At 40.0% G+C, this 25,719-nt stretch overlaps 1 pseudogene; it reads left to right on the top strand.

Annotated features, from left to right (window-relative positions):
* Positions 1-1,503: 1,503 nt before the first annotated feature.
* Positions 1,504-25,451, top strand: LOC115693242 (probable glucan endo-1,3-beta-glucosidase BG4; annotated as a pseudogene).
* Positions 25,452-25,719: the final 268 nt, after the last annotated feature.

Below are 25,719 nucleotides of genomic sequence, written 5' to 3'. Positions count from 1 at the left end.
ATTTGCGCGTGCACCGATAAGTAATTCGAGAGAAATTAAAGAGAGAGACGGAGAGAGAACAATGAGAGGATAAGAGGAATCGATCGACGAGAGAGAAATTAGGGTTCGGGACAGATATCAAATACATCATATTTCGTATTGCAAATTTGCTACGAATAAAATTCGTCGGAAATTTCCGACGAAAATTTTTTCGTCGCAAAAATTCGTTGGAAATTTGCGACGAAAAAAATTTCGTCGCAAAAATTCGTTGGAAATTTGCGACGAAAAAATTTTCGTTGGAAATTTGCAACGAAAAGTTCAACGAAAAATAAAATCGTCGGAAATTTCTGACGAAAATTTTTTCGTCGGAAAATTTCGTCGGAGATTTCCGACGAAAAATGCTCCGTTGGAAAATTTCGTCGGAAATTTCCGACGAAAAGTGCTCCGTCGGAAATTTCGTCGGAACGAAATTTCCGACGAAATATTTTTCGTCGGAAAATTTCGTCGGAAATTTCCGACGAATTTATTTTTCGTTGGAATTTTCGTTGCAAATTTCCAACGAACATTTTTTCGTCGCAAAAATTCGTTGGAAATTTGCGACGAAAAAATTTTCCTTGGAAATTTGCAACGAAAAGTTCCACGAAAAATAAAATCGTCGGAAATTTCTGACGAAAATTTTTTCGTCGGAAAATTTCGTCGGAGATTTCCGACGAAAAATGCTCCGTCGGAAAATTTCGTCGGAAATTTCCGACGAAAAGTGCTCCGTCGGAAATTTCCGACGTCGTCGAAATTTCATCGGAAATTTCCGACGAAAATGCTCGCGAAATTTCCGACGAAATTCACGATTTTTGTCGGAAATTTCCGACGAATTTATTTTTCGTTGGAATTTTCGTTGCAAATTTCCAACGAAAATTTTTTCGTCGGAAATTTTCGTCGGAAAAACCCGATTTTTTTGTAGTGTTCGACTTTATGACCCGAACTCAGACGTGCTCTTTACGCCTAGGGGCAGTGGAATAAACGTCACGCTAGGCATAAAAAACCAAGACTTACCATCCATAGCATCAAGTGCCAATGCAGCTAAGACATGGTTCGACGCCAATGTTCAACCCTACATAGATGACCTCAATTTTCAGTATATTACAGCCGGTAATTACGTCGTTCCCGGAGAATTTGCTCAATATTACTGGCTATGCAAAATTTACAAACTACTATAAGTAATTATAACTATATTGGATTGAGGGTGTCCACAGTAGTTGGGACTGGTACCTTGGGGAGTTCACACCCACCCTCGAGCGGTGTATTGCCGACGTAGCTTGAGCCCACATGGTTTGAATCATAAACTCCTTGTCTAACACTAGCACCCCATTATTAGTTAATGTGTATCTCTATTATGCATATGCCTCGGATCCAACTAATGTGAGATTAGATTATGCTCAATTCACTGCGCCCAGTCCAGTGGTTCGGGATGGCAACTTGAGTTACTCGAACTTGCTCGACGCGACCGTGGATGCTTTCTATTGGGCGATGGAGAAGGAAGGCGTGAGCAACGTGGATGTGGTGGTTTCTAAGAGTGGTTGGCCATTGGCCGGAAACGGAAACTTCACCACTCTGCAGCTTGCACAAATTTATAATGAAAATTTTGTGAAGAAGTTGCTTGCCAAGCAAGCAACACCTAAGAGGCCACAACACTACTTGGAAGGATTCATCTTTTCAATGTTTAATGAGGATCAAAAGCCTCAGGGCGTGGACCAAAATTGGGGCATATTCTATCCGGATGGGGCGCCGGTTTATTCTATATTTTCATAGGATTGATTAAGAGAAGTAGACTAATCCTTTTCAAGGTAGTCTAGGAGATGAGTAATGAATAATGTTTGAATATGAATAAGTATTCAATGATTTGTTTTGACATTGTTCCTATTCATCTACTTGGATCTAGAATTTCAAGTCAATGAGTTGTTTAAATGAAGTTTCATACAACAAGAATCTAATATATTTCAATTTCAAGGACCAATAGATTGGAAGTTCTAAATCTTATGTATTGATTTCAATTGTCTTCTAAATTTTTCAATTTGCTTCACTCAATAGTCCTAAATTTAAATCTTATGTGTGGATTAAAATTGCTAGCTCTAAATTTGCCATTTTCGACGGACAACCAAACACTCTCTAGAAACCTCCACGTCTAGGTCACCTATGCCTTGTTTCTCCATTGCCATTATAATGTGCATGATCGCATTGAGAATGTTCATCATATAATTCAAATTGCCATCTTGAAGCACCGGACAAGTCGCGGTGAATTGAGTGTGATCTAATCTCACATTAGTTGGATATGAGGTGTACACAAAATGTGGATACACATTAAATTACTGGTTATTTCGCCGGAATTGGATTGACAATGAAATACCAATCACCGAAAGTCATTCTTTGATTTTTATAAGAGTAAACGGGTTATGTGGCGATTCTAAACAGGAGTTATTTAAAGGAGCACAAGGCAACGAATAGATATGCTTCGACAAATTTTTAATCAATGTCAAAGTATACAAAACTTTGCCAAAATTTAATCGATGACAAAATGCGATGACATAAAGATACAATGTCAGAATTTAATCAATGATGAAGATCCGAAAGCTATAATTAAGATACACGATGGAATTTAATCAATGAGATATTCAGAAACTATAGTTAATGTATAGGTATTGAAAGAGCCTAGCCTATACACCAAATGAGTTATTTTATATGCTGGAGATAATTTAGAAAATCGCCAATAGTCAAGCTATCATGCGACCAACTTAAAAGTTGACTCATACTTCATTTTCACATTCTAAACACTTCTTTCGTTTTTTGTTTTTATTTTGGACAGAATCGAGATTAGGTGTATAGGCTCTCTTGACGTTTCTTGTAGCAGGGACTATGCGAGCAAAACCATGAGTAAACCCACAAAAACTTTCTCCCCCATAATTTTTACGGGGAAAAAGACTATACTTACCCTATTTTATGATATATTTGTGTTTTATGTCTACTAGATTATTTAAATATTAAGTCATGCTTTTATAACAGTTTCAACTTTTAAAATAATTGGAAAATTCATATATCAAGAGGGTTGGAGTTCTTTAAGTTCAATGATTACACTAGTCATTTTAGACTTCCAAATTTAGCAGGTACCATTGGAGAATCCACGAGTTTATATCATATCCATTTTTATTTGAACAATTATGTGTAAAATAATTCAAGAAAGAAACACAAGGGCAAATTATATGGATATGGTGTCTCATATATTATCTTTCCAATTGTCCAATTATTATTTATTTTTACAATTTCTCTTGAGATACTCAATGACCTAATATAGAAAATGATAAATGTTAAGAGCCTAAAATCAGCCTTCTTTATATTTGGGAAAATGGCACAAATGATCTCCAAACTTTGGCCCAATGTGCAATTTGATCAATGAACTTTTAATTGGTTCAATGTGGTCCATGAACTTTAACCCGATGTGCAATGTCGCCCTTGAACTTTCAATTTGTTCAATATGGTCCCTGAGCTTTTTATTCATGTTCAATCTAGTCCTTATGTTATATGAAAATGATCAATGTCGTTCCTAGACTTGAATTAATGGAAGGATACCATTGAACATTTTCATATAGCCCATGGACTAACTTGAACATGTAACAAATGTCTAGGGACCACATTGAATAAATTAAAAGTTCGGAGACAGTATTGCACATTAGGCCAAAGTTCAGGGATTGCATTTAATAAATTAAAAGTTCATGGACCATATTGCACATTGGGCTAAAGTTCAAAGACTATTGTGTCATGATCCCTTTTAATTTTCATATGGTGGAGGGATAAACTCCCTTATTTTTGTAAGATCTTTTCCTACCCCAAATGAAGCTTTTGTATTTCTTACCATTTTCTCTTTAACTAGTTCGATAGCTTTTTCCTTAAAGCTCCATTGCATTAGGTACATGCCTCACATTTGCATGCAATCATAATGGACATTTGAAATGAAGGCAACATGGACTTATATATGGACATGTAAGAAAACAGGATACTATACCATAAATGCTCATAAAAAATCCATTCTTAATTTGGAAATCAATTGTCCATCAGCCACAGTTTGACAATATAAATAATCAAGATAGGTCCTTCTGATTGTCAAAGACAAATTGTCAGTATCCATTGATCGAGCTAACCTGTGAGATATTACATATTTTTTCTTATAATAATGTTTGAGGAAAATAAACATTCACCTTTTTTATCTCCTTGAAGTTCTATATGCCATGCCATTGTTTGATAAAGGAAGAGCATCATTACTCTCTCTCTCAGATTACTAAGTAGTAATGCTAATTTTCATGTTTCTGGATAGGTGGTAAGAATCTAAGAGATGGCATCAGCTTGGATAAATTTTGTCATATCAGTAGCAGCATTGCTTCACTACCAAATCGGAATTTCAAAGGGCAGCTCGACATTGGTGTGAACTACGGAATGGTCGGAGACAATCTCCTCTCTCCAGCGACGGTGGTCCAACTCTACAAGAAGTACAAAATTGGAAAAATTCGACTTTTTGACCCGAACCCGAATGTGCTCAATGCGCTTAAGGGCAGTGGCATAGATGTCATGCACTACAAAAAAACATGTAATTTGCGACGGAAATTTTCCGTCGGAAATTTGCGACGAAATTTGCGACGGATTATATTTTCCATCGCAAATTAGCGACGGTTTATTTCCGTCGCAAATTTGCGACAGAATTTCCGACGGCTAAAAAATCCGTCAGAAATTTGCGACGGATTTTTTATCCGTCGCAAATTTTCGTCACAAATTTGCGACGGAAATAAAAAACCGTCGCTAATTCCGTCGCAAATTTGCGACGGAAAAAAGTTCGTCGCAAATTTCCGACGGAAAAAAAAACCGTCGCAAATTTGCGACGAAAAGAAGTTCGTCGCAAATTTGCAACGGAAAATAAATCCGTCGCAAAATTTTCGTCGCAAATTTCCGATGGAAAAAAAAACCGTTGCCAAATCCGTCGCAAATTTGCGACGAAAAAGCACGTCCATCGCAAATTTGTAGTTTATTAGCCCGTGATATTCCAACCCTATCTCTCTCTCTCGCTCTCTCTTGCTTTTCTCCCTCTTTCATATGTCTGAAATCAGCAAAATCCGCGCACACACATATTAATCTCGGTGAAGCTTTTGTACCGGTAAGTATCATAGCTAGCTTCGTGACTATTCATTGTTGAATTGTAATTTCTTTTATTTTATATATGTTTATGTTTGTTTTTTTTTCGTATCTACATCACCGGTTTAACGACCGGCGACCGGCGACACCTCGCCGGCCTTTGGATGAGGCCGAACGGCCACGCCGTTTTGCGACAGAAATAGTTTCCGTCACAAATTTGCGACGAATAAATGAAAATTCCGTCGCAAATTTGCAACGGAATCAAGGATCCGTCGCAAATTTGTGACGGAATCAAGGAAATCCGTCGCAAATTTGCGATGGAATCAAGGAAATCCGTCGCAAATTTGCGAGGGATGAATTCCGTTTCCATCGCACATTAAAAATTATTAAAAAATGATTCTTAAGTGATTATTCTTTTTGGGTATGTGTCTAATTGAAGGTCTTGCAATCCAAGTGGACGTTGCAATTCTCATCAAATTGACTATTTTCTCCTACCAATATTTCAGTCAAATATTTGGGTAAGTCTTCTTTACATGGTAATTTTTTTTATTTTTGTAATTTCATATTAATTGTTGCGTGAATAACAAAAATTATAATTTCCAAAATTTTATGGTTTTAATTAAGAACAATAGATATGATATTTTAAATATTTTACCAGAATTTTTTATTTTAATACAGATACAATGCAAAGAGAAAGGGCTTGGATGTATAATAAGAACTTACCTGGACGTCAAGGATTGACAGATGAGTTTCGTACTGGGTTGGAACTATTTTTAGACTTTGCTAGTAGTAAATATGAGTTCATGGATGGAAATAAGTTAAGGTGTCCGTGTAAAAAATGCGGTAATGGTAAATTTCTTGTGTGTGATCAAGTTAGAGAACACCTTACTAGATTTGGGTTTAGTCCAAACTATTATAATTGAACTTCCCATGGTGAACCATTTATATCTGACGAAGGATATAGAAGAAGTGACCAATTTTCAGTTAGGGAAGAATGTGGCTATTATAAGCAATTGAACCCATACGGGAGGATGGTGATTGATGCAGCTAGTTATAATTTTGCCACAGAATCAAATCATGCAAGTACTAGTTTTACTCCTACACGTGAACAAGTGGGTACTAGTCATGCTTCACAATTGGAAGATATAGGAGTAACGGGTTTTGATGAGAATGTCTATAATGAAACTTTTCAATCTAATCAGTTCCGGGATGTGTTGAAAGCAGCAGATGAACCTTTATGGGTAGGTTGTGAGGACCACACTAAGTTATCGGTGACAGCCCGACTATTAAATATTAAGGCAGAGCATAATGTGTCTGCGGATTGCTTCAACTCTTTTGTTGAAGTAATGCGGGATTCATTGCCTCGTGATAACATCATGCCAAGCGATTTTTATGATATGAAAAAGCTAGTGGATAACTTAGGTCTTCCGGTTGCAAGGATTGATGTATGTAGTAGGGGTTGTATGATATATTGGAGAGATGATGAAAATGCAGAATCTTGCAAATTCTGTAGCCAACCTAGGTACAAGATTAACAGGAGGCCGGGTCGTAATCAGAAGCGTAGACCATGCAAGCAAATGTTTTATCTGCCCTTAATCCTCAGATTGCAAAGGCTTTATGCGTCTAAAGCCACTACTGAACACATGACCTGGCATGCAAATCATGAAACAGAAGAGGGTCTAATGTGTCATCCTTTAGATGCGGAGGCATGGCAACATTTTGATAGAACATACCCTGAGTTTGCGATGGAGCCTCGGAACATCAGGTTAGGTCTCTGTGCCGATGGATTTGCTCCATTTGGGAAAATAGGAAAAAGTTATTCATGTTGGCCAGTTATCTTAACGCCGTACAATCTTCCACCTGGTATATACATGAAGACACCTTATATGTTTTTGACATTGATCGTGACAGGGCCGCAAAATCCGAAAAAGTTGATAGATGTTTATATGCAACCATTGATTGAGGAGTTACAACGGCTATGGGTTGAAGGTATCCCTACGTATGACGTTTCTACCGATCAAACATTTGTAATGAAGGCTGCCCTTCTTTGGACGATAAATGACTTTCCAACTTACGGAATGTTATCTGGATGGAGTACAGCTGGGATCTTAGGATGTCCGATATGTTTGGAGAGATCAAAGTCATTTAGATTAAAACATGGAAAGAAGCCCAGCTATTTTGACTGTCACAGACAATTTTTACCGCCAAGTCATCCTTTCATAAGGAATAAGAAAGAGTTCACCAAGAATAAGACTGAAAGAACGCGTCTACCATTGAGGTTGACCGGCGATCAAATTTGGGAGCGTGTGCAGGACTTTCCAACTGTTGTTGAGAACCCGCATGGCACGACTTTTGCGTACGGAAGTACACATAAGTGGACAAAACGCAGTATATTTTGGGATCTACCATATTGGAAGGCCCATCTTATTCATCATAATCTTGACGTCATGCATATAGAAAAGAATGTTTTTGACAATGTCATAAATACTGTGATGGATGTCGCCGGAAGAACAAAAGACAACTTGAACGCAAGAAAAGATATGAGAGATATTTGCAATCGGCCAATACTAGCTGTGGATGCAAGCAGCAGGGGACCAAAACCGAAAGCAGTTTATACATTGGATAAGGAGCAGAGGCGAGTTGTTTGTCAATGGTTGAAATCTGTGCGGTTTCCTGATGGATATGCTTCGAACCTCGGGAGATGTGTTGATTTGAATGAATGCAAGTTCACAGGTTTGAAGAGTCATGATTGTCACATCCTGATGGAAAGACTAATTCCAATAGCTTTGAAGGAAGTTCTACCGAACTTTGTATGGGGCGCCATTACAGAGTTAAGCAATTTTCTCCATGATATTTGCTTGACAGTGTTAAAAGCATCGCACATGGAAAAACTAGAGAGAGATATTCCAATTATTCTTTGCAACTTAGAAAGGATATTTCCTCCAGCGTTTTTTGATTCGATGGAGTATCTCTTAGTTCACTTGCCTTATGAGGCCAAAGTTGCAGGTCCCGTCCAATTTCGATGGATGTATCCATTTGAGAGGTAATGTTTTTTTTAAAATACAGTTCAAATTAGTTAATCATTTAATATGTTCCGATAAGCTTCTTTCTATTTCAACTAGATTCTTATATCATTTGAAGAAAAAAGTGAAGAATAAGGCACGTGTTGAAGCTTCAATTTGTAATGCATATATTGTGGAAGAAGTGACAACATTTGCATCATACTATTTTGAGCCGCACGTTCAGTGCAAGAGGCGGAGAGCAGGCAGAAATGATGAGGGCCCCATTGATCCCAATTGCACAGCATTCTCTATTTTCAATTATTTGGGTCGACCAAGCGGCGCATGTCAGTTTCGTTACTTATCAGGCGAAGAATTTCATGCAGCCCGTACTTATATTTTACTGAACTGCCCAGAAGTCGAGCCATACTTCAAGTAAGTGTAAATTTGCAAATATATGTTTTGTGTGTCAAATATTTGCTAATATTTATATGGTTTTTAATATTAGGATTTTCCAAACTGAAATGTTTGGACTACAACCAAATAAGTTTGACCGTTTGTGCGATGAACAATTTGCAGCATGGTTCAAGACATATGTAAGTTGCTTATGGACCAAAACCAAGTTATTAAAATTATATACATCATTTAGTATAATATATATTATTGAGTTTGCATGTGTAACCTTAGGTTCACAGTAATTATGATGAAATTGGAGGGCAATGATTGCTATATCATCTATCATGGGGTCCACAGTTAAGAGTTCAAAGTTGGCCAGCATATTTCATAAATGGATATAATTTTCATACTCAAGAATATGGAATGGGAAAATCCACAATGAATAGTGGTGTGTGTGTTCGGTCATCCAATGGTGGCAGTTCAGAAGATGATTTTTATGACTTGTTGGATGAAATCATAGAGATAGAGTACCCTGGACCATTAATGATGCGGGTTGTGTTATTTAAGTGCACGTGGTTCGACCCCGTCAAAGGAATGAAGGTGCATACGAAGTTCAATTTGGTTGAAATAAATCACAAGAAAAGGTATATGAAGTATGAACCATTTGTCTTGGCACAATAAGCAATTCAAATATGTTATGCATCATATCCTAGTTTGAAACGTGACAAAGCTGATTGGTGGGCTGTATGTAAAATTAAAGCACGGAGGAAAATCGAGGAACACTGGAAGGATAGAGCCTACCAACAAGAGGAAGTGTGTAACACGGTTGAAATTGAGGAATATAACATACCAACTTTACGAGATCTGTGTGAAGCAATGATAGATGTGGATCCAACTGAAATTTGCGAATTAAATGTACAAGAATGTTCAGACAGATGACGAAGACGAGGACGAAGACGAAGATGAGGACGAAGACGAAGACGAAGACGAAGACGAAGACGAAGATGAAGATTAAAATTTTTGTCACAAAACACTATAGATGTGTAATTATTAATGCTACAAGTGCTATTTTGGTTGTTATCATTATTGTTCTTGTTATTATTGTTATTGTGCTTTTTTATTATTGTTATTGTCGATTATTCTTTTTATTTTAATTGATCGTCCGAAATTTTGTCCCTAAATGCCGACAAGTCAAATATTATTAACGTGCCCTAACATTTCCGATATTCTAATTTCCATTGCAAACTTTGAGATGCCAAAATTTTGGACTAAAAAAAAGACGTAGCAAATTTAGGACCCAAATAAATGAGATGCTAAATTTTTGACCGAAAAAAAGACGTCACAAATTTACAACGATCATGTAGTATGTCCATATTTGCGACGGATTTTTATTTCCGTCGAAAATTTTTTGTCGGTTGAAAATTTGCGACGGACATAGAACGTCTGTCGCAAATTTGCGACCGAAAGTGGTGTTCCGTGGCAAATTTGCGACGGACGTACTATGTCCGTCGCAAATTTTCGCAAATTTTGCGAGGCAATTTTTACCATTCGAAATTTGCGACGGATTTTTTTTTACGTCGCAAATTTGCGATGGATTTTTATTTCCGTCGTAAATTTTTTGTCGGTCGAAAATTTGCGACGGACATAATTTAATCCGTTGCAAATTTGCGACGGAAAGTGGAGTTCCGTCGCAAATTGGCGAAGGATCAATATAGTCCATCGCAACTTTGCGACGGACTCAACCGGTCCGTCGCAATTGCGACGGACTCAACCGGTTCGTCGCAAATTTGCGACGGAAGTCAACCGATCCGTCGCAAATTTTGCGACGGACTCAACCTGTCCGTCGCAAATTTGCGACGGACTATAGTGGTCCGTCGCAAATTTTGCGAGGGAATTTTTACCGTTCGAAATTTGCGACGGATAATTTAATCCGTCGCAAATTTGCGACGGATTTTTATTTCCGTCGCAAATTTGCAACGGATATTTTTTTACGTTGCAAATTTTCGATGGATTTTTATTTCTGTCGGAAATTTTTTGTCGGTCTAAAATTTGCGACGGACATAGAAAGTCCGTCGCAAATTTCCGTCGCAAATTTGCGAAGGAACTCCCCCTTCCGTTGCAAATTTGCGACATTATTACCCCCTCCCCCCTTCCCCGACGCCGCCCAAGCCCGATCTGCGCTGCTCCCCCGACGCCGTCGCCGTCGCAGCCGTTGCCGTCGCCGCCCAGCCTCGCAGCCGTCCCGCCTCCCCTTGCCCTAGCCGGTCGCCCCGGATGGCCCCTCCGCACTGTCGGCGGTCAGCCGGCCAACCGCCTCACGCCACTCTCCCCCGCGGCCGCGCTTCCCCTCCCAGGCTGCGTTGCCGTGCTCGCCGACCTCGCAGCCCACCTTGCGCTCCCCGCCCCGTCGCCGATGCGTCCCACGGCCCCCCCGTCGGTCGCCGTCGCGGGCCAACCGCCCCGTAGCCCGCCCGCCCGCGCGTCGCCTCGCCCCCCGGTAGCGCCTCGCCGTGCACAGCCTCGTATCGCTCTCGCCGCCCTGGGAACAGCGGCCACGGCCTCGCCGCCTCGACCAGCGGACTAGGTACGTCGCCGCCCCCGGCCTCGCCAGCCCTCGCCCACCGCGACGGCCGCCCCACGCCGTCGGCCACGGCGACGCCTCGCCGTCGCCGCTCGCGCATGACGGGCGAGGCTCTCGCTTGGAGTATTGTGGCCCCCTTCCCGCCGCCTCGGCTGAAGCACGACCACCGCCGCTGCCGGCCAGCCGCCGTCGCCACCAGTCGCCGCCGCCGTGCCTGGCCGCCGCCTCGCACGCCGCCGAGCCGCCTTGATCAGCCGGCACCATCGCCTCCTAGTCGCCGCCCGACGCCGTCGCCGCGGACCGACACCGTCGTTTGCCCGGTCGTGGCCGAGCACTTGGCCGACTAGTCACCATTTGGGCCCACGCCCGGGCCGGGACCGCCACTGTTCGATCGACCGGTTTTTGTTGTCCTTGAACCAAGTAAGCAACTCCCTAAACCCTAGTTAGTATAATTAGGTAATTAGTCGGACTTGTTTAGGGATTATTTAGGATCACTTTTCGTTGGCTAAGTTACTGGTCGATTTCAGGATTGCATGTGGCTTTGATCGATGGTCGACTGGTTAATTTGTCTATTATGTGGATGATTACGCGTTAAATGACGATAGGGTGATTGATTAAGTGTTTTCACAGAAAATGCTTGAAAATTGAACAATTCTATAAAAAATCATGAAAAATTACGGAAAATTAAAAAAACGGTATATGTTGACAACAAATATGAAATTTGACCGTAAAAGTTTTTTAAAATTTTTAAAAAACTAAAATTTCATAATATCACAAAATGGCAAAAATTAATAGTGACCACCCATTTTGAGTGAAATTTAGATTTTTTAACGTTCCGGGACAAAAAATATTAAAATATTAAAAATTTTCATAACCTTATAAAATGGCTTAAAATAAATGTGGTCACCCATTGTGAGGGAAATTTTTATTTTTTTTGGGTGAAAACAAAAATTTTAAAAATATAAAATTTCAAAACTGTATAGAATTGCCTAGAAAACATGTGGCAATCAACTTGCAGTGAAATTTAAATTTTTTTAGGTGGCAAAAAAAAATTAGAATTTAAAAATTTTCAAAACTTCACGGAATGGCTTATAATACCTGTGGCCACCCACTTTTAGTTATATTTAATTTTTTAACGTACCCTAAAAATTATTAAAATAAAAAAGGACAAAAATTTTGGAAACTTTACCTAATAGCTTATACTACCTGTGGCCACCCAATTTTAGTATGGAAATTTTTTTTTATTTCACGAGAAAAATTTTATATTAAAAAATAATAATTTAAAAATTCTAAAAATTTTTAAATTTCAAAACTTTACAGAATGTCTTAGAATATCGGTTGCCACCAACTTTTAGTGAAATTTTTTTTTAGGTCCCAAAAAAAATTAACAATAATAACAATTTTTCTCTTACAAAACTTTACAGAATGACTTTGAATACCTGTGGCCACCCACTTTCAGTGAAATTTAAATTTTTGTACGTGGTAAAAAAAAATTTAATCAAAATGAATGCGATTCATATAGTGATGTTTGATACATGTGGCCACCCATATCGTGCTCATAAATTGATGTTTCATATCAAAATGAATGGGATTCATAGTATATTTGTTCGTAGGAAATTGCACGTCATAAGCACTCGACATTGGCTCATTTCAAGGAAACATTTTCTCGCCTTTCCATCAAAATGGTAAGCCGTCATGTACATCATTATGTGTCCGTAATACGTGTCAATAGTTCTTTACATATTCGCATAACCTTCCTACTTGTCAGTATAAACGTGGAGGTCATTCGTATAGAAGACAAGCCTCTTCCTCGTCCTCGTCCCCGGCCCTTTCCTCTTCCCCTGTCCCGTCATCTAACCCTCAACCACAATATGGTCCGTCACAATATGGACACGTTGGCCCTTCCTCCAACACTCAACAACATGTTACGGGACTTGGCCACATGCAAACTGAATCTCCTCCAGTTCAATCTCCTTTAGCTCCCTCTCCTTCCGTTCCACCCCATTATTCGGTGGAACAATCGAATATTGACGGAAACACAGGTCAAGAAGATAACCGATTCTTCATATGCCCATTTGGAGATTCGTAAGTACTTCATTTTTATTTTATTACATGTAATAATTAGGGTTTTAGATATTGATGTCAACTGAATTGTCGATATTGCACAATATCCGTATGATTGCAGATTCACGGATGCTCCGTCTGTTGTGAGGGAATTGAACAAAATAGTAAGAAACTTTTGGATGGGAGAGTATATTACTTACAGAAGTGTTCCACAAGAAGTGAAAGAAATGTGGTGAAATGAGTTCAAGGTAAGTTTTACATATTTTATTTTCTCACTAATTAAGTTTGGTGTAGTATATTGATGGTCAAGAATGATGTAAAGTGACCAGAACAACTCTGTAGTTTTCGATACCTAAAGGACCAGATATTTTCCCCGACATGAACTTCACAAAATCTGTCTATATTTGTCTGGTGCATGGTTATGGATATGTGATCATCATAATAACTTTCAATTTGTATTTTTATTCATTGCAGCGGAAGTTCAAGTGGGAGGAAGCGGAAGACAATGAAGTGAGAAGAATTTTCGATAAGAAAAACGGTGATTTTATGTGAAATGTCATGAATAGAGCGAAGATCAAGCAAGTGAAGCCGTTTTTCTTTACAGCTGACAATTGGGCGGCAATTAACAGATTTTGGGCATCTGAACAGAGACGGCAACTCTGTGAGCAGAATAAGAAGAATCGATCTTCTAGTTCTAGTGATGGGTCAGCCACATATGCCGGGGGCTCTATCAATATTGCAGAGCATCGCAAACGACTGGTAAGTCTGTTAAATGAGTTATAAGTTAATTTAATTAAATTACTCATGTTTACATTTTGTAGGCACAAGAATTGGGGACGGAACCGACATTTGCAGCTACATTTGAACGCACATTTCAAAAGAAAGATAAGACATGGACTGGCAATCGAGCAAAAGCTGTTAAGGTATGTAAGGTTATACTTTGGCTTATATGTAAACTATAATGAAAACCGTGAATGCTTTCAATATTTATGGTAGATATATATATAGTGATTTTATTTTCATCTACATTGTTAATGTAGGAAAAATATGATCAACTTTTAATGACCAGTGCTAGTGGTAGTGATGATTGTCCTGAGTTCGGGCCATGAGTTGATAATATGGCATTATGGATGGAGGCAACGGGTGGGGTGAAAAAAGGGAAAATATTTGGGATGGGATCGTTGTCAAGGATGTACATGCCGAATAATCCTGGAAGTTCATCATCCACTGCGACTGGTCAAAGGAAGTCACAACAAGACGAGCAATTGACCTAAGAAGTGCATCGTCTGAATAATTTACTTGTTCAGAAGGACGAACAAATAAATAACTTGGAACAATAAATGAGACTTGTTATGCGACACCTTAACCTCAATCGCTATGACGATCCTCCTGTACCTCCAGCCAATCCAATAGGTGATGGGCACAATGATGACCAACACATTGATGCCGAGAATGCTGATGATGATGATGATGATGATGATGATGATTTTCTCTAAACTTTCTAGTTAAAATTCTCAAAATCGGGGGCAAGCTTCCTTCATAATCTTGGTTTTTCATAATTTCACTCATATTCATATGTAAGAACATTTATGTTCGTCCTGAAACGTATTTTTGTTAACCCTCTTGTTATTTTACACCTAGTTCCACATCCATGCATAAATGCTTCTTTTATATTCTGGACTGATTTATGTATCGACATTTCCTCAGGTCTCGACAAAAGTGACTACTTTTGGTGTCCTGCCATCGTACCAAAGCTGCGTCTTCTTGTGTATGGTTTTTCTGCGTCTTCTATGGTTGTCCCGTCTCTTAGTTCATGTTTTGAATGTATTGTAAGATTGGATATCAAATAGCATCATGTTAGACTCTGCAACTTTCCTTCAGTTATTTGTTTCAATTGTATGTCATTGTGGCTGGTTTGTCAGAATCTATGGTTTGTTCGTTTTTCTGTTTCAATTATATGTCATTGTCTCCTTTGTTTGATATGGACAAGAATTTATGGCCGAAATGATGTAAAAATAGCGACGAATATTTTAAGCCGAATTTTGCGATCATTACAGTTCGTTGCTAATTTGCGACGAATACATTTTGCAACGAATTTTGCGACGAATTTTGCTACGGTTCGTCGCAAATTTGCAACGAAATATTTACGACGGATTGTATTCGTGGCTAATTTTGCGACGAATTTTGCGACGAATTTTGTGACGAAATTTGTGACGAATTTTACGACGATTTTGCGATGAAATTTGCGACGAAATTTTGCGACGAATTTGCGACGAAATTTGCGACGAATTTTGCGACGGATTTTGCGACAGATAGCGTTCGTCGCAAATTTGCGACGAAATATTTGCGACGAATTTTGTGATGGATTGTATTCGTGGCTAATTTGCGACTAATTTTGCGACGAATTTTGCCGCGAATTTATTTACGTCGCAATTTTGCGACGAACTTTTAAATTTTCCGTCACAAAATTTTGCGACGAACTTTTAAATTTTCCGTCGCAAAATTTTGCGACGACCTAGTAGCGACGGAATTTTTTCCGTCGCAAATGGATTTTTGCAAATTTTTCGTCGCAAATTTCGTCGCTAATCCGGTGTTTTTTTGTAGTGACGCTAGGCATAAAAAACCAAGACTTACAATTCATAGCATCGAGTGCTAATGCGGCTAAGACATGGTTCGATGCTAACGTGCAACCCTACATGAGCGACATGACTATTCAATATATTTCGGCCAGTAACAAAGTCGTCCCTGGAGATTTGGCTCAATATGTATTACCTGCTATGCAAAATTTACAAACTGTTATAAGTAATTATAAATATACTGGTGTTGACACCCAAAATTACCCCTGGTGGGAATAGGCCATCCACAAGTTATAGGAGATGTAAAGTATGGCCCACATGGCAAAAAATATGAGAAAGGCCGCAAATTAGGCCCAGAGGCAGTTGTCGACAGGACACGTCATAAAAGTGTCGACAAGTTTAAAATCACGAGCTTTGCACGTGATGTCGACAAATTTAAGCCTTGCATGTGACGTCGACGAATCCCAGATAACGAGCTTTGCACGTGGGGTCGACAAAGTTCAAAATCGCGAGTTTTGCGCGAAATCATGGTAATACGAGATGAAAGATTCATTTACACGTGTCAAAAGGTAAAGACACGACCGTGAGCATCAAGAATGACAAGAAATAAAGTGACACGTGGAAGAAAATTAGCTACTACGTGATGCCCAAGCAGCGTAAGCAATATCGACAAGTCAGGAAACAGTTAAAGCACGAAACGTAAGGAAGTGGAAAACGACTTTCAAAGAACGGTTGTCAAGCTACTCTATAAATACTCAAGGACTTCCAACGTAGAGAGGACCCTTCTTCAACAACATAATGCATCCTTTATTTAGCCTTTATCTTTAAGCACATTAGGAGTAGTATTAGTCATAATCTTCAGATTCTGTGTAGTAGATTCAATTCCGACGAGGGTCTTTATCAAGTTCAGCATTGTTGATTAAATTCCAGTGTTGAGCCACTAGCTCAGTGTCGTCGATTAAATTTCGGCGCTGTGTTTGGAGTATAGCTGTTGATTAGATTCCAGCCGTATTCATTCAAGTTACGTCATTGATTAAATTTTGACGTACTTTGAAGTGGTGTCGTCGATTAAATTCCGGCATAGCTTAATTTCAACATTTGCAAGCTGTCGTTTCATGGTTAGTATTGTCGAGTTATACATCATATCGAGTCAGGGTGTAAGATCTATATTGGGATTAATAAACGCATTTGACATTCTCTGTCCAAGCTTGACTCAAGACCCTAGTCTCCTCTAATAAAATCCGAAACGTAGCGTTCGGTGAAAGATTTTTCGACGGAGTAACAAACCGGCGAAACATCTTTTTGGCACGCCCGGTGGGACAACTATTGAGTTAAGTCGAGAGAGTGCTATGCCACGCACCCGAGTAGAACCAACTCGATAATACTACGATGAGCACGCCGTATCGATGGCGGAAGATAATAACCGTGCTGAGACATCATCTGCTCAATTTCTTCATACCAAGGTGGCGAACCAGTCTCGAGAAGAGGTCGCCGACATATCGAGGCAGCGTGTTGACGAAAGAAGGCAAACTGAACTCACACCAGTTGTGCTTTCTACCATGAGGCGAACTATTGAGGAAACTCAGAACGAGCTCGCTGATTATGTTGTAAGGCGTATGACTGAAGTGGTTAAGCTTTTGATCATTAACACTTATCATGAATACACACAAAGTCAACATGGAGGGTCCATTGCACCAACCCAACTGAGAACAGGGTCCCCATCAGCATTGGGGGTCCTGCTATACAGTTCGGAACAGTGATGCAAACTACTTCTACAATCCCACCCATTCGTATATTACCAAGGGGTGAAACCTTGCCAATAGCAACGAGCGAAGGATTACTGCACGCTAGTGCAGACCCGAATGGAGTAATTGCTCGACAGCCGGTGATAGACGAAAACCTCCAAATGGGACATCAGGTTGCTCAAATACAAGGCCCATCTGCTATCCAGATTAGGCTGACGGAAGGTCAGGTTTTACCCACCAAAGAAGAATTAGCCGGAAAGAAGTATTGCAAGTGGCATCATTCATGGAGCCATGCCACTAATGACTGCCTCGTATTTAAAAGAAACGTCCAGGAAGCTATTAAACAAGGGAAGATAAAATTTTCTGAAGACAAAGGCAAGGCCCTAATAGAAGTAGATGTCGATCCTTTTCCCGTAATGGCAAGAATGGTGTCATTAAGGACAAACACCAGGAGGCATTAGCCACGTCGTTTTTGCGAAAAGTGTAAGCGACTTTTGGAACAAGAGAAACATTACTCCAAAAGTCGAAGACTTCTGCCTGGTAAGATTGTCGACGAATTTCGTGATTTGGCACTCATTGATTCGTATGATGGACGAACACCTTCTAAGGGTGCTAATCGTCATAAAGGTCGTCGAGGCCATAATAAGGCTATTAAGTCATTTAAGCAAAGGTACGAAGAAGGTGATCCGACTATTGATACCTTGGGAGAACCCAGTGGTAAATATGATTATTATGTAAGTTATGCTCAACCACCTTCATACAATGCGAAGATCGAGCCAAGTGGATGGGGTCCTGATTTCCCTGATCGGGAAGATCTTCACACAGACTCTCATCCACCATATCGACGAACTCTGAAGGTGCCAAGAGACCCACTTGTAAGTCAATGGTATGAGGCCAGCCAAACTCGAAATCACAGTTCAAACCTAATGCGGACTCAAAAAAGGAGAATGTTGCGGAAAAGAAAAGAATATCAGCTCCAACAACGAGTAAATCAAGTTCACATCAAGCAGGTGAAACCAGTCTTGATTGTTGAGCAAAAAGCCAGGCCGAAAAATCCTAAGCGTGGGAATTTAGTCTGGAAACGAAAATCAGGAATTCAAGCGTCGACATCTTGTTGACCTCAGCAATCTTCACCAAAACAAGATATTGAGTCTGCGCGGTACGAACCACAACAATTGTCAAGATCAATCTCATCGTTGAGTTCTTGTATGGTTCGAGTATGTCTTCCATCGAACCTTCGAGTAATGACGATGGAATCAGATCATCCAGCAGAGGGTACAGTGGAAGAAAAAGAAAAAGCAGAATTCCACTTTGACATTGAGGAGGTAGTGGAATTTGAAAAACCTCCACCCAAGGGTTCAAATCATTTAAGGGCTCTGAATATCAACGCAAAAGTTAATGGTCGACCGGTATCTAGAGTATTGGTAGACGGGGGATTTACACTGAACGTCATCCCATATCGTTTCTACAAGAGACTGTGAAGACGAGATGAGGAGATTATTCCGTCGAACATTCAATTGTCCGACTTTACTGGAGAAATCTCTGAAGTTAAAGGTATTTTTATAGCCGACTTAACCGTGGGTACCAAAACTTCCAGAACCTCCTTTTGCGTGGTTGATGCAGATGGATCTTACAATTTATTATTGGGCCGAGATTGGATCCATAGTAATCAATGTGTACCATCAACCCTCCATCAGATGCTAGCATTTTGGAATGGGGATAAGGTAGAGTACGTCAAAGCAAACACCAAATCACAGGTAACATATGCACATGCATCTCCAATCCGTCAATTAGCGTTGGAAGACAGTATATCCATCGGCAAGCCACCTCTCATTGACCCCAATAGTATTGCATTCTGCCGTTTCGACAAAGGGATCGTTGAATGGGTCCCAAAGAGTCAACTGGCAGCACAATTAAATAAGGTTGTCTATGGAGAACCTTATATTGTCAAAAGACCTCACTGAGAGGTATTCGGCCTATCGGGCCGAACTAGCAGAACAATCCGCAGAGGTTGTCGACGAAATCCTTGAATTTGAAGAGTCACCCATAAAAGAAACTGAAAAATCAATTGAAGCTCAAGACCCGTTACAGGAGGTCGACCTCGGGCTTGGTAACGAGCACCGTCCTGTTTATATAAGCTCATTGATAGATGACAACTTCAAAGCTCAGTTGGTAAGACTCTTGAAGAAATATAAGGATTGTTTCGCCTGGGACTATAAAGAAATGCCAAGATTAAGCAGAGATGTCGTCGAACACCGACTACCCATAAAAAAGGGGTTCAGGCCTCATAAACAGCCGCCCAGACGATTCGCCCCGGAGGTAATCCTTAAAGTAAAAGAGGAAGTTGAGCGATTGCTGGCAGCAGGTTTTATTAGGACAGCCTGGTACGTGGAGTGGTTGTCTAATATAGTCCAAGTAAAGAAAAAGAATGGGAAGTTGCGTGTCTGCATTGATTTCAGAGACTTAAATGCAGCTACCCCCAAGGATGAGTATCAGATGCCAATGGCGGATATGCTAGTTGATTCAGCTTCTGGAAACGAAATTATGTCATTAATAGATGGTCATTCAGGTTACAATCAAATATTCATTGCTAAAGAAGACGTCCATAAAACTGCGTTCAGGTGTCCTGGGGCTATTGGTACTTTTGAATGGCTCGTCATGCCATTTGGATTAAAGAATGCAGGGGCAACTTATCAAAGGGCCATGAATTTTGTTTTTCATGACATGATCGGAGAATTTATGGAAGTCTACATCGACGACATTATTGTCAAATTAGACCAGGTATGTCATCTAAACTATTTAGAGCAAGCTTTTATTAGGATGCAAAAATTCGACCTAAAAATGAATCCATTAAAATGTGCTTTTGGAGTAAAGGCTCGCAACTTCTTAAGGTTCCTGATTAATCAAAGAGGGATTGAAATCGATAAGAATAAAGCTAATGCTATCTTAGAACTGCCACCCCCCACGACCAAAAAGCAACTTCAAATGATTTTAGGGAAGATAAATTTTTTGTGTCGATTCATCGCTAACCTGTCAGAAAAAATTGAGGTGTTTTCCCCATTGTTGAAGTTGAAAAGTCATGAAGAGTTTGTATGGGAAGACAAACATCAACATGCTTTTGATCAAGTCAAACGGTATTTGGTTAATCCGCCAGTCTTGATGCTGCCAAGAACAGGTCAACCATTGAAATTGTACCTGGCCGCTACCGATACTACCATCGGATGTGTGCTGGCACAGGAGAATGGTGAAGGCAAAGAGCAAGCGGTGTATTATTTGAGTCGGATGTTGAATGATCCTGAAACAAGATACACTGCGATTGAGAAACTATGCTTGTCATTGTTTTATGCATGTACAAAATTACGTCATTATATGCTGCCGACTACGGTACATGTGATATGTAAAACAGACGTGATTAAGTACATGTTGACTCGGCCTATTGTTAAAGGCCGAATTGCCAAGTCGGTATTTGCTCTGACCGAAATAAATCTGGTCTATATGCCACTTAAAGCAATAAAAGGACAAGCCATAGCAGACTTTATTACGGAATACCTTGGAGCTCGAAATGAAAGTTGCGAGGAATACGTTCACGTGGTCCCATGGAAGCTTTACTTCGATGGATCCAGTACCCCCGGATCTGCTGGGGCTGGGATCATGATAATATCCCCTCATGGACAGAAAACGAAACTTATGTTCAAAATGAATTTTGAATGCTCCAATAACCAGGCCGAATATGAAGCCTTAATTGTCGGCTTAAATATATTGGCCAATATGAAAATACGTTTCGTCAAAGTTATAGGAGATTCTCAATTGGTGATAAAGCAATTATCTGGGGAGTACCAGTGTCTTAACGAGAATATTATATCTTATTATTCACTGGCCAAAGAACTCCTAAATCACTTTGACGATTTTGAGTTGATCCATATTAAAAGAGAGCATAACACGGAGGCCAATGATTTGGCACAAATGACTTCCGGTTATAAAATATCAAAAGAGCTTGTTGACCACATGATTACTCAGACCAAGGTCTTACCATCAATGGACAATAGAGTCATGTTTACACAGTCGATAGAAATTCTTGTCGACGACACAACTGTCCACAAAATGGTAATCCAAGATTAAAGAGCCCCATTTATAGAGTATCTCAATAATCCAGTCTCTACTAATAGAAATTTCAAAAGAAAAGCCTTCAATTATTTAATGATTGGAGACGAATTATATTGTAAGACTGTGGATGGACTATTGCTCAAGTGTTTGGGACGACAAGAATCTGTAATAGCAATGGCTGAGGTTCATGAAGGCATATGTGGGGCCCATCAATCAGGGATAAAAATGACGTGGTTACTCCGTCGATATGGTTATTTTTGGCCGACTATTACCTGAGACTGCATAAGTTATGCTAAGGGGTGTGAAGCTTGCCAAAAGTATGGACCTATTCAGCATGTTCCTGCAGCCGTAATGAAACCTATTATCAAACCTTGACCGTTCAGGGGCTGGGCTATGGATATAATAGGAAAAATCTACCCCCCTTCATCAAGAAAACATAGCTTCATTCTGGTTGCTATTGATTATTTCACCAAATGGGTTGAAGCGGCCTCGTATAAGAATATAACACAAAAAACAGTGAAGGAGTTCATCGAGGAGCGTATTATTCATCGATTTGGCATTCCAGAATCTATAACTACGGACCAATGCACGATTTTTACTGGGCAGGAGGTGATTAGTTTCGCCAAGTCTAGAGGCATTAAAATGATTCATTCAACTTCTTATTATGCCCAAGCCAATGGTCAAGCTGAAGCCTCCAACAAAGTTATCATTGCATTAATTAAACGACATCTGGAGGATAATCCCAGAGAGTGGGATGTGTTATTGTCAACTGTATTATGGGCCTATAGAACGTCCAAAAAGACCGCTACCGGAACTAGTCCATATATGCTTACTTATCGACAAGAAGCAGTCCTCCTTATTGAAATTACGATTCAGTCTTTACGAGTCAGACTTCAGAATGACTTGGCCAAAGAGGAGTATGACGAGTTAATGTTTGCCAACGTCGATGAATTGGGGGAAATACAAAGCCATTCATGTTTGAAGTATCCAAAAAGCGCCTGAAATGGTTCCAGAAACCTCGAACTTCATTGCTCGAGAGGCGTGGGCAAAGCCTCTATACAAAACTGCAAGAACAAGAGGGGCCAAGGCAAGACGTTGTCCCGTGGCTAGGGCCGTGGCAATTTGCAAATAGTCCTTGCAAACTTTAAGGGCAGGACTATAGAACACATATTTTGATAGCCAAAAGAGCAAGAAAAAGAAACGCTCGTCTTGAGTAACAGGACCCGAAGCTCGATAAAATCGGGACAAGAAATTGCTATATGCCAAAGCGTCCTCAGATATGAAAGGAGCGGACGGTACGGGCAAATCCTCAACGGCTTGACCAACCAATTCAAAGCCCGCTATGGCAAAGACATCGAGCATAGTGATGGACATGTGGCCCCAAGGGAAAAAGAAACAACTGCTGGAAGAGGATCAGAAAGTGATGGCAGAGCCCAATAATCCACGTTCTAGGTCATAAGATGACATACTGACCTCAAGAGCGATGTCGATTTCAGTAGCTGTCCATAAAAGTCGAGTTTCTTGGTCAGCCTTCAACCGAATAAACCATTTGTGAAAATCCTCTTCGTAAGAAGGGAAACTTCGAAATCGAGAAGACCCCGTGGACCACACATCCGTAATAGAAGAATGTTGCAATGCCAAGGTCTCACTGTGTTTATACGGGAAGTGGAATTGGAGATTCACAGGTATATTGAGATGGCCCATGAAACTGGGGCCTAGAGAGAAACAGTTGTATTCACCCTCAACAGCTTTCAGTAAATGAAAGAAGCAATTGCCAGCATGTGGATCGTCTTTAAACTTATCAAAAGCTGCGATGTAATCGCTGGATGAATATTCGGACTTTTTGGACGCCATGAGAAGCGATCGAAAATGTTCAAGAAAGGATTTTTAGGGTTGAAAGAAGAAGACGCGACGATGAAACAAGGTTTTTACAAAAATAAAAGATGAAGAAGACTATTGGAAAAGCCAAAACTTTTCAGGGAAGATACGAGGTGATGTGTCTAATGGATATTGGATGAGGAATTCGTATAGACTATTCGAAAGGACATCAAAGGACAGAAAGGCATGATCATCGCATAGGGATTCGTACACAGACAAGGTACACATTTAAAAGAAATAAATTCAAATTTATTCCTTTTAAAAGGGGGCATATGTTGACACCTAAAATTACCCCTGGTGGGAATGGGCCGTCCACAAGTTATAGAAGATGTAAAGTATGGCCCACATGGCGAAAAATATGAGAAAGGCCGCAAATCAGGCCCAAAGGCAGTTGTCGACAGGACACGTCATAAAAGTGTTGACAAGTTTAAAATCACGAGCTTTGCACATGATGTCGACAAATTTAAGCCTTGCACGTGACATCGACGAATCCTAGATCACGAGCTTTGCACGTGGCGTCGACAAAGTTCAAAATCGCGAATTTTGCGCGAAATCATGGTAATACGAGATGAAAGATTCATTTACACGTGTCAAAAGGTAAAGACACAACCGTGAGCATCAAGAATGACAAGAAATAAAGTGACACGTGGAAGAAAATTAGCTACTACGTGATGTCCAAGGAGCGTAAGCAATATCGACAAGTCAGGAAACAGTTAAAGCACGAAACGTAAGGAAGTGGAAAACGACTTTCAAGGAACGGTTGTCAAGCTGCTCTATAAACACTCAAGGACTTCCAACGTAGAGAGGACCCTTCTTCAACAACACAATGCATCCTTTATTTAGCCTTTATCTTTAAGCACATTAGGAGTAGTATTAGTCATAATCTTCAGATTCTGTGTCGTAGATTCAATTCCGACGAGGGTCTTTATCAGTTCAAGATTGTTGATTAAATTTCGTTGTTGAGCCACTAGCTCTGGTGTCGTCGATTAAATTCCGGCACCGTGTTTGGAGTATAGCTGTTGATTAGATTCCAGCCGTATTCATTCAAGTTACGTCATTGATTAAATTCTGACGTACTTTGAAGTTGTGTCGTCGATTAAATTCCGGCATAGCTTAATTTCAACATTTGCAAGCTGTCGTTTCATGGTTAGTATTGTCGAGTTCGACATCATATCGAGTCAGGGTGTAAGATCTACATTGGGATTAATAAACGCATTTGACATTCTCTGTCCAAGCTTGACTCAAGAGCCTAGTCTCCTCTAATAAAATCCGAAACGCAGCGTTCGGTGAAAGATTTTTCGATGGAGTAACAAACCGGCGAAACAACTGGATTGAGGGTGTCCACAGTAGTTGCGACCAGTACCTTGGGGAGTTCATACCCACCCTCAAGCGGTGCATTTGCTGACAAAGCTCGGGCCGACATGGTCGGAATCATAAACTTCTTATCAAATACTAGCTCGCCATTACTAGTTAATGTGTATCCCTATTTTGCATATGCCTCGGACCCAACTAATGTGAGATTAGATTACGCTTAATTCACTGCGACTGATCCAGTGGTGCAGGATGCAACTTGAGTTACTCAAATATCCTCGATGCAACAGTGGATGCTTTCTATTGGGCCATGGAGAAGGAAGGCATAAGCTACGTAGATGCAGTGGTTTCCGAGAGCGGTTGGCCATCGGCCGGAAATGGAAACTTCACCACTCCACAATTTGCGCAAACTTATAATCAAAATTTTGTGAAGAAGTTTCTTGCCAAGCAAGGAACTCCTAAGAGGCCTGACCACTACTTGGAAGGATTCATCTTTGCAATGTTTAATGAGGATCAAAAGCCTGCGGGCGTGGAGCAAAATTTCGGCTTGTTCAATCCGGATGGGACGCCGGTTTATCCCGTATTTTCACAGAGTTCTAAACTTTATCGAGAGACTTATGAATTGACAGCAATGATGTGTTATGAATAATGTATGTTTTCATATAAGAATTCCCAGTTTTGTTTTAACTTGTTCCGATTCATTCGCTTGGATCTAGAGTTTCAAGTTAACGAGTTGTTTAGATGAAGTTTCATGCAACTGGAATATGATAATTATTTATGTATTCATATAAGGAACAATTTATTGGATGTTCTAAATCCAAAGTATGGATTGCTATTAAGTCCTAGAATTTTTAATTGCTTCAATCAATAGTCCTAAATCTTTTTTTAAAAAGTGCGATCAAGTCCTTTCAATGAAC

This window comes from Syzygium oleosum, unplaced genomic scaffold, assembly GCF_021117445.2.
Source record: "Syzygium oleosum isolate NSW1041296 unplaced genomic scaffold, Sole_v2.1 Sole_v2.17, whole genome shotgun sequence".
In the NCBI taxonomy this organism is placed as follows: domain Eukaryota; kingdom Viridiplantae; phylum Streptophyta; class Magnoliopsida; order Myrtales; family Myrtaceae; genus Syzygium; species Syzygium oleosum.
Note: the sequence above shows the minus strand (reverse complement) of the source record. Positions and strands in the feature narration are given on the sequence as shown.